Below are 10817 nucleotides of genomic sequence, written 5' to 3' on the forward strand. Positions count from 1 at the left end.
AACTCTTTGTTCTTGGTGTTCTTTGATATTCCTGCAAGCGTAAGTGGTAAACTAAACATTGATTGGTTCTCAACACAATTTCCTGGAAGAGTGTTATATGAAAGTAGTAAACAAAAGGTCGCATAAGTAAATGTGTTTTTTTTTTTCAAAAACTTTTGAAGTTGTAGATTCATTCCTTAACAAACCGTTACATTTGTTAAAGCAATTTTATCCACGAAAAACCTCTAAAAAGTGTACACACATTTTCAAGCCATGTTGCTTGCGATTAAGTGTAAAATAAGCTTCAAACAACGCTTATTAAAGTCGCCTGGCTCCCGGACTATAGTCCAGGCGACTCAATTACCGCGGCAGCAAAACCGCGCAGTTTGCGAACTCACTTCGGCAGACAGGACAATACCCACGTAGGGTTGCCAATTTGCGGAATATGTCTAGTTAACAGAAACCATTGTATTTTTTGCTATTAAAGCAAAAGTAGAAGGAGGAAGAAGAGGACTGCTGAATATACGGATTAGTTACTACGTCGATTTGAAGACAGCACATTTACTTTACCTTTTTTGTAAATAAATGAAAATGCAGGTCTGCCGATGACAGGTAGGTAGAAAAAATTGTACTCTAGGTATGGTTGGCCTCTTTTGTTTTGAATATAAAAATATCAATATTTAATTTTAGCCTTATTAAGCTCTGACCCCTGACTGCACTAAAGTTAGCTCCAAAGATTAATAGTCAAATAATATCGAGAGCGCCGACAACCCTGCACCGAAACTTTCGCAGCAAATTAACACCTGCACCTTTGGCACAAGGTCGTTAATCGCTTGCCGGCGCCATTAGCGTGACGTCATTAAAACAGTTTGCGCTGCGCTCAGGGCCTAACTTCGTAATATCGTTGTTGGCACAATGCTGTTGCTGCCGCGAGCCGTTTTATTACCTATAGCAAAGTTAACACAAAACAGGCATTGATAAACAAACTATTAAGTGTAGCCGAAAATAATGGATGGAATTGGCACAAACTCTATAAATGAATCGCTAACAAAATGTCTCCTCTTCGTTGAACATCTATTTATTTGCTATACATATTCCAATAGTATACCGTCTCGGCTGTATGTCGAGGAGATATGATCAATATCATATACTCAAGTGTTTACAAGGCTTAACTAGATGAAATATCAGTATTATCATATATTACTACGCAGAATCACAATGCTAATTAAATTATTATTATATCAACTCCTTTGCGCAGGCTTCGAGTGTAACTAATACCTTAATTAATCTCAATAGACATCTACCATATTTTAGAACGAATAATGGAACGACTTCTTACGTCAAAAACATAAATGAATAGAAAGCCTCAAGTATTTGATGGGGTCACTACTATGCTCGCACGCTTAGCCTAGGCGCAGACCACCGATTTTTAGTTGGCCGACAGTTAATGTATGGAAGTGCGCACATTACACCGATTTCGATTTCATACAAATTAGAATCGGGCCCACTTATCGGTCGACAAAAAGTCGGTGGTCTGCGCCTAAGCGTACAGCAGTAGTTTTCTTCTCAAACAACATGCTCACGTCGCGCCACAGTCACGTCAGCTGTGTGCTACGCTTTAGGCTGTTTAGTTTACTGCCGGCACATAATAATGCACTCGGTGTACTTTACAACTAGTCCGCGCTAGACAAGTGGTCCGGAAGCGTCGAGCAGCAGTAGTTGTGCCACTAGTTCGCAACTCGTGCACTAGTTCGCAAGTTCTAGTTTTATTTCTGCCGCGGATGTGTGGCTTGTTTGTTAGCGGCTTTAACAAGCATTCTTTTGGTAACGCGAGCAAAAAATGGCAAAGTTAAATCCTTCTCAATCCGGGTCTTCTAGTTAGCACAACTTAGAAGCGAGCTTTTTAAATCGGCGCACCTCTAGCTTCCGTAAGTAACTTTAAAAAGATGGATTTTCCTTTTCCGTTGCGTGGTTTTTAACAACTGATTAAGGACTCCGATTTTATGATTGCCATAGTAGGTTCACTAACTAAAGTTGCGATTTTCATCTCACACTGATATCGATAAAATAACGAACATTACAAACACTACAACGTAACAAACGACGAGCCGTATCAACAGAGAGCCATCGACACAATGCCACGTTCGAACAATCCGCACAATAGATCTCGGATAGAAACCTGTCGAGTCTATCACTGACGACCGATGTGTAAGGAGCTTTGTTTGCAACACACTTTCAATTAAAACTGAGCCGGCGTTCTTGGTAAATGGAAAATGTGGATTTTGATAAAGAGCTGAGATATGTAGGTAACTGCTCAGAACAAATGAGGTTTATGTAAGAACGCGCTGGATCATTTGTGGTTTGTATCAAGTTATTGACATAGTTTTAACTACTATAATTGTGTTAGTTACAACAAAAACGACTGGCATGAGGCACACACATTGCACGCAAGTACAATAAATTGATATCTTGTCATGGAAACGTTCCACTATTCGCTACGACACGGCCCCTTTGTAAACACTATCCAATAGAGCTTGCATTCTGTTGATAGTTCAACTTCCTAATCGCTGCACCATAGAGCCCAAACAAGCGTTCCATTATTCCATCACTTTGCCACACACACTTGATACCCTTTGTGTGCAATCAATTGAACAACCAAGACTTATCCCGAAACAATAATGGCTGCATGTGAACTGTAACACTAAGTTTAATGGAGTTTCCTAATGGGTGTAACCATCTGGAATCTGGAACTTACACTATCCCTCCTAGTGCCAGCGGAATTAGTATCCAAGCACTCTGGCGCCCCGCCAGGAGTCGAAGCCGCGCCCTTAGGCATCCAGGCCGTTGTTCGAGTAATTACATGTGTTTTACAGTAATTACTATGGGTTGGCCGTTAAAGAACCAAAATCAAAATCAAAATCAAAATTTTCTTTATTTGTTTAGACTAATTAAATTAGTTCTTGCAAATCGTCAAATGCTCTTAAGGAGCCTATACATGTCTCATTCTATTTTTGCCCTACCAGCGCTTCGAGACAAACATAGTACAAATTAGCAACTGAAAGTCTGGAGATGTGAATGAGCCTTCAATAAGGGTCTGAAACAACTTAATGTGCCGTTTACAAGATGACACACAAGCATGGAATCCTATTTCCTTTTCAGACAATCAGATTGTCGATATCGATATAGAAATCGCAAAAACCGTATAAAGGACTTGAGGAATTGTATGCTAATAGAAATACCTTTGAAGAGGCATCTTAAAATACAGCGATGTCCAACAATAGACGATGAGACTCACTTGATTGATTACAACAGTGTATGAATTAAATAACAAGCCGTCTGGCAACCCTTAGTAGTCCTTGCCACAGCTTTTTGAACCTTCATCCATCAACTTACGGGCCATTACACTAGTCTTTTTAGCCTATCCGCAGAAAACCTTGCCACAGAGTTTTGGGCCTTCTGCCATTGACGTGAAGGCCGTTATGGCTTGCAAGTCACGCTGCGGAGATAGGAAGCGCACCGCCGGTTCCGGACCGGATTCGGCTGCTCGTCTTGGCACACACCACAACTCGTGTATAGTCACGGCAAGTGAATTTTCTTTGTAACCGTACAGATATTGTAACATAGAGCTCATAATTTAACAGCTATTATCCTGTGGAAAAATCTAGACATTCATTACAATAGATAGAAGAGAATTTGTAATAATTTATAAAGAAAGATCAAGGTTTTTAATATTGTAGCCACAGGAAAACGAGCTTAAAAGAAATTAAACATTGAAGATACATTTTGACTTTATTCAGAGAATTTTAATGCCTAAAAAGCACGTTTTCATTCATAGCATGTTTTGAACTCATTGAATATATTAGACCTTTCATAAAACTTGAAATACTCATTTCAAACTCGTTAATATTTTGTTGAAATAAATAAATACAGCATTTATTATGAAATGCATTCATTCCAATTTTCTTAATACAATAACTATACGAATACAAAGTTATTTAATATAAAAACTTCGTGCATATTCCATACACTACCTGCGAGTTATAAGTTTTAACTCGAAAAGTTTGGTTATGCACCCCGCGGGAACAGACACGGCGACAAGTACGCTTTGAGCGTTATCTCTGGGGCGAAGGGTGCCAAGACTTGGCTAAACTTTGTCTGAACCTTGACGGGGCAAAACTATAATTGATGGTTACGATATTGCCCGTATGAGAAATGTAATATTCGGATGACAGAATAGTAATTCTTAGGCACAACTTGTGTGAATGGGTTCAATCAACTGTAAAAATAAGATTTTGGAGTTGAAAATCATTAATGGTTGTGAATTAAGTTGCCAAGAATATTGTCATAGCTAGGCTTGTATTGATGACCCACGCTGAATTGACCCACCAAACTCAATGACAATGGGGGGCGCTACCATCGTTCAACTATATGGTTTCCAACATGGCAAAAATCGGAACCAGCGATCCGGTATTGACGGTGGCGCCCCACTGTCAATGTCATGGATAGGACAGTTCAGTATTTTGGAACTATACGAAGTTATAATGAGAGAAGCGACAGCATTTAGGTTTCTACATTTCTTACTAAATTGACTCGGTGAGAAAAACCGATCAAAGAAAGGCTTATCAAGTTAGTACAGTTTGTAAAGATTTCTAAAACACAAATTAATTAAACCGCAGATCATTTACAAACCCGTTAAAACGTCCCTTACAACGAAATACTGCTGGGAAGAGAATCCGGGATAAATGGACCAGGACAGCTGTAGCTCGACTGATCAATCAAGCCCAATCCGCCCGCCCATCCATCAAGTAACAAACCCTGCATTATTGTTGAACAACAGACTCCAAATTCACTCAACACGGTTACAGAACAATGAACTGTATTCGGTAAGTGTAACGTTTAATTTGGGTCGGGACGGCGGATTCGTTAAGGACCGTATCGCTTGATCCGCTGGGAGTTGAGAGGTGAGTTGGCAAATTAACAGCTACGGTGGAAATATTAATAACAGGGATTAGTGGCGTTTAATAAAGATAGTATTTAATTGTTTAGGGAGATAGTATATTCTAGTAGGTAAGAGTTTTCCTTTTATATTGCTGCATAAGTCTATTAAATTTCTTGCTAAATGTTATATTTAACCTAAGTACCTAGTAGTAACTAAGAATATCATTTATAGTAACAAATAATAAACATCATTAAGATTATTTTAGGAAAGTTGATTAAGATAACATTGTTTCAAAAACTTAACAGTGGTAGGGTTAATACTGGGACGAGTAAAAGTGCTTTTTTTAAGCCTATTTACAGAAATAAATTAGTTTTATGAGTTTTTAGTTTATTAACATTTTCCAATGCTATAAAACCTAAGGCTAAAACATATTTCGCGGTTTACTTGGCTTATTAATTCATGAGCTCCGTCCGAAAATATTTCCCTTGTTATTTCTTCTGATAGCGCAAAGAAACTGATAAGGCTTCCTTTTCCGAGAAGTGGGAAATGGGAAGGGCCCAATATCCGATAATCGGTTCCTTATTTCGAGCGGGGACTCCCCCGGCATTCATTTTGAAGTTTGTAAACAATACGCGGCAGTGTTCAATTCATGTAATGTAACACTGTGTCTTCATTTTAAGCGGACACGACATATTTTTTTGTATCTACGAGTATGTATTGTTGATAGAAGTCTTTTACAGAACATTAAACTTTTCAATAAATTGCCACAAACTGTTGTAGAATTGCCCATTCATAAATTTAAAGCACATATCAAAAGCACCTTAATGAAAAAGGGCTACTATAAAGTTGATGATTATATAAAAGATAAAAATGTTTGGAATGTTTAACTACCTAGCTCGCATCAATACTTATGACTATAATTTGTATATTTTAAAGACTGTAAACCCTTGAAAAGGAGGCTGACAATAGTCACTGAGTTTCTGGCGCTGCTTCTTCTCAGCACTGGCCCATTTATTGTCCCGAATCAGTGGCAGGGTTAATATTGGGACAAGTAAAAGTGCTTTTTAAAAGCCTATTTTTGCAAAAATAAATGAATTTTATGAATTTTATTTTATGAACACATTATGCATACATTAGGTACATTAAATACTTCTACTCAGTATGATTCAAGCTTAAAAATTTAAGGGGCCCTAAAGAAAGTTCACTTTATCTCTCAGTTTTATTGTTAGTTTTCCTGCCCTAAAATATCGAAGTCTGAATCGCAAAGAATAATCGAACTTTCTTACCACTAGATTACGATTATTTTAAAATTACTATTGCAATCAGTTCATTGAATTGAATAGCTTTAGGAGTAATATTTTAACTACTACTCGTACTCAATTTTAGTTTTACTACACGCAAAAACACACACCTATACATATTCTTGTTGCTTTTAATCTTTACCCAAACGCCTAGTTCAAAAAGTTTGACAGTCGACTTGGGAGTTCTGAGTTTAATTTTCAAGTGCAAATTGTGATGTATTTCATGAACTTTACAGATCCTCATTACTAGAACACCTTGTATGGAGAAAGGCAAGGTCAAGCTAGAAGAACCCTCTTTACCCCCTGAAGGCAGCTCGCAGCTACGAGTAGAATCAGTTCTATTGTAATCAAGGCGTTGATTGATTGAGGGCAAGTATATTAAACGATGTGAGAACGGCGTGTTGGTGAGGCAGTTACGTAGGTGTTAGAAACTTTAACAAAGGATTTAGGCATTTACTTTGATTTAAACAATTATAAAGTTAAAGCCTATATTTATTATGCCAGAGCAAGTATACCTACATAATAAACACATGTCTGTTTATTTATTATCATCGTTAGCAAGCCTCTGCGAAACCAATTGTTGGGTATGGAGATAAATTGGACTTGGTGAAAAAGTAGATTTTATTACAAAAAAGGTGAATAGGTATAATAAAGGATAACAGGTTGTGCGGGGATTCTTTCGTTACTCGAACTATGGATATGGAATAAAATTATTGCTTTTTTTAGGATATATAACAAGACCAAAACAAATACTTTAGATCGAAACCATCTCGGGCGAAGCTGCGAACAACTAATATCTACTTTATAAACTTTCTCCCACCTCTTTTGTAGTATATCATCCGCGGAGAAGCGCTTTTGAGGAAAATGTTGGAAAGATCCATGAATATCGTTTACAAATCAGGGTTCAGTATATTTTATTTATGGCTCTCTCGGCCTCAGTTGCTTAACTCACAAAAAGGCAAAGGATAGGGTTCGATCTCCCCTAGGGTTGGTTTTACTTCATATTATGTAGTTAGTTTTTTAAGTTGCTACATCAATATGGAATGCACACGCCTAATGCTGGACTAAATACTCAGAGCTTTAGTAACTAAATTACTCGATTCTCCTTAACATAAAAAGTCGCGTCTCTAAATCATAACGAATTGAAGCAAAGAATCTTAAAAGAGAAACCGTTCCAAGCCCACCTGTTCATTCTCAAACCGTCGATATTACGTCATCATAAAGTTCCACAAACGCCCCCATTGTGCAATACCCCGTAAGTCAAACCATAAAACCATGCACCTGATTTACCCCTCCCATGGCACGGCCGGGTCGGAACCCGCACTGGCACCGCGCCAGCCACCGCTCCGCATAACTGAGCGGTTGCTCGCATAATAAAACGGTTACAAGCCAAAAATAGACTGGCAACTTACTGGCAATTGCAGTTCTGGTTGCAAATGGTGTAATGTACCTGGAATATAAAGAAATTGAGTTACAACAATGTTTGAGCGACAGGATAGCGTTGAACATAAAATTCTGTATGGGTGTTATTTTATTGTGAAACCAGTCGCTAATCAATAAAAAGATAATATCACAAATCAGTAAATACTCGTAAGTAATTTCTCTTTTATATTTGTATTAGGTATCTGTCGACCTCGAAACGTTTTTACGACTGAATGGTCCCATCCCATCCCAAAAGTTTAATAATGCGCCACAAATTTTATCACTGGTTTTATTTCTAACATGTTCATTCAAATAATATTTTAGCTAAAATTTGCTTTTTCGTTGCTAAACCTACGTAATATCTGCATAAAGGCTACTTAAAGTAATTCACGAGCCCAGCCCACCGATAGCCCGGGCCTAGACACAGCTTATCACGAAAGTAATTTAGAATGCCGATAACTGATAAGTGAACTGTCACATTGCACGTAAAGTAGGGAAAATATTGCGCCGTATACCTCGGGTATAAATAACCCTTTATGTTGCGGCCTCGCCTGATTAAATGTAAATTAAAATAACCAAAAACCATTGCACAACAATGTATGTATATTACAGACGCGTTATATTCGATACTTAACGATTAAATAAAACAGGTCTGCATTATTGTACCCTTCAATGTCCCATGTACTGCACCTTTCAATACCCCATCGTTACAAATCCAACGTGCCATAAAATATTCAAACACACAAAGAGTATCAATCAACAGTTGTTACCTTCATAAAGCAACATTTCCAATAAAATCCCGAAGATCAGAATGTCAATAAAAGTTGAAATGTTCGCAGGAAATTCGTTTCGTTTTCGATTTTAATCGTCTCTCGACAGGAATATTAAAAATTCTGATACGACCAGCCATTCTCTGAACGAAAATAATATGCTTTGTGATTTGCAGGAAATACTTAATTCATTGCACACATTTTATGATTGTGGACTGATCTAGCTATTACGTCCAGTTTAGTACCTACCAACTTGATATTTTTCACACATTCAATGGACTAAAAATCTCAAAGAACTAATAGTTTTCAGTTTTCATGGAATCATTTATTATCTGGCTCATTCAGATCGAATCTGATCAGAGGTGGAATTGTGTAAAGCAATCGTAATCATTTTACAGTTCATAACATAACAGTCAGTTAAACAAAGCGTTTGACAGAATAATCGTACGTCATGAACTGTCAAATGATTACGATTGCTTTACACAATTCCACCTCTGGTTGAGTAACGGATCGTGTCTAGCTTCACTTTATCTAGGGTATTCCAAAAAGCTTTACAACATTTTAACGTCAAAATAAACACAAAATAGAACAGAAACAAAACTGCAGCTACACAGATAAAGTACGGCTCAACTCGACCGCAAAACTACTCGATTCCATGTTTAAACATTCGCTTACAGCAAATTCTGTACGGGTATTATCGTGTACAATACGAATTCGACGTTCACTCGGCGGGAAACGCTGAGCGCTTTATCGAATTCAATTCCATACTCAACTATTTTAACGCTCAGTTATTTTCAATTGAATACTTGTTTCAAATGTGCATAGCCAGCATTTTTAATTAAACTGGAGAAACAATCAACAAACGGCTGCATAGAATTGGATTCCTTTGCATGGGTTTTGATAAAAGTTGGAGGCGGGTCCGGAAAAGTATTAGAATGATATTTTGAGAAAAAAAAACATCCGAATGAGTGCAGCAGATACTTGATAAAATAGAGTATACTTTTCTTTTCTATGTATGTAGGTTGTAGATGTATCTCAATTGATAGAAATTGCATACAAACAAGCCAATATTAATGTATAAATCAAACAGTTTTTTGTCTGTTTCAGGTGTTATTTTAACTGTACAAGTACGTTAAAAACATAAAGTGCTACACTTTTAAAATGTAACCATATTAAGAGATAATAACGGAGATATTTTTAAATTCAAAGTGTCTCTTATGAGACACAATTTTTGCTCTCTGACATCATTAACACTCTCTATTCAAAAAATATATTGAAAATATGCAGAACACGACAATTAGAACCTTTAAAAATCCAGCAACATTCCCGAGGAAAATAGCAGAAGCTGAGAGGATTCTCCTAATGATCTGCGTTAGAAACGCGATCTCGTTATCACTAAAACATTTTACCTCTATTTTCTCGCGCTATCAAAAAACCTTATCAAAGCGCTTATCACCTAGCTCTCCCCTTTTGCAGGCAAAGGAATTAAGGGACTTTCAGTTGATCTAATCCGAGATTTGAAACCGAAACACGAGCCAAGGCATTATGTAAAGGAGACGAGGGGAAATCAAACCCGATTGCTTTTTTCGTTTTTGTTTCAAATTATTTCGCTCTCCATCCGAAAAAGTACAAACTGTACAAAGGACTGTTTTGAATTATTTATTATTCGAGTATCCTGAGATGCATGCCATTGTTGGGAGAAACAATGCGAGTTGTTTGATGAAGTTTTCAGGAGAATTATTACGCGCACATTATTTAAATATCAAAGCCAAAGATACTTATCCATTTCTGGAACATTGTGGGAAACTCAGACGATTATTTGTAACGAGTTTAATCGGTCTACAACAACGTTGATATCGGCAGAAAGTTACTCGTAATTACTCGTAAATATTGCGTTGTTGTACATTCAGAAAAATATTTAAATGAATATTTGTTTTCAAATTGAACAGCAAGAGAAAACGATGGCATAAAGTTATTCACAGAAAAACATAAAAATGGTAATTTAATTCGATTTGAATCTAAAAATTTCAAACTAATGTCATAATTTGCGTTTAACTTCCCACATAAATAGCGGGTTCACTTCCAAAGAGCATAGAGTTGAAACGTATAATAGAACAAACTGCTGTTATTGGAGCAAAAACACCATTTTCCATCGAAAACTTTGGAATAATACCTCCGTGGCACGCCACGGGTCGTTTCGTAGTGCTGGCCATAACCACGTCCCGGCCATTGCAATCCCGCACTTGTATTTCGAGATGATAATAATACTAGAGTAATAAAATAAATGTTAGTATAATAATTTTGAAATATCATATTATTATTATCATTATTTTTTCTAACAAATATAGTTTTATTTCTAACTTATCCTTGTCAGACTTTATTTACAATATATAATTATATATAATA

This window comes from Ostrinia nubilalis, chromosome 11, assembly GCF_963855985.1.
Source record: "Ostrinia nubilalis chromosome 11, ilOstNubi1.1, whole genome shotgun sequence".
NCBI classification, from domain to species: Eukaryota; Metazoa; Arthropoda; class Insecta; order Lepidoptera; family Crambidae; genus Ostrinia; species Ostrinia nubilalis.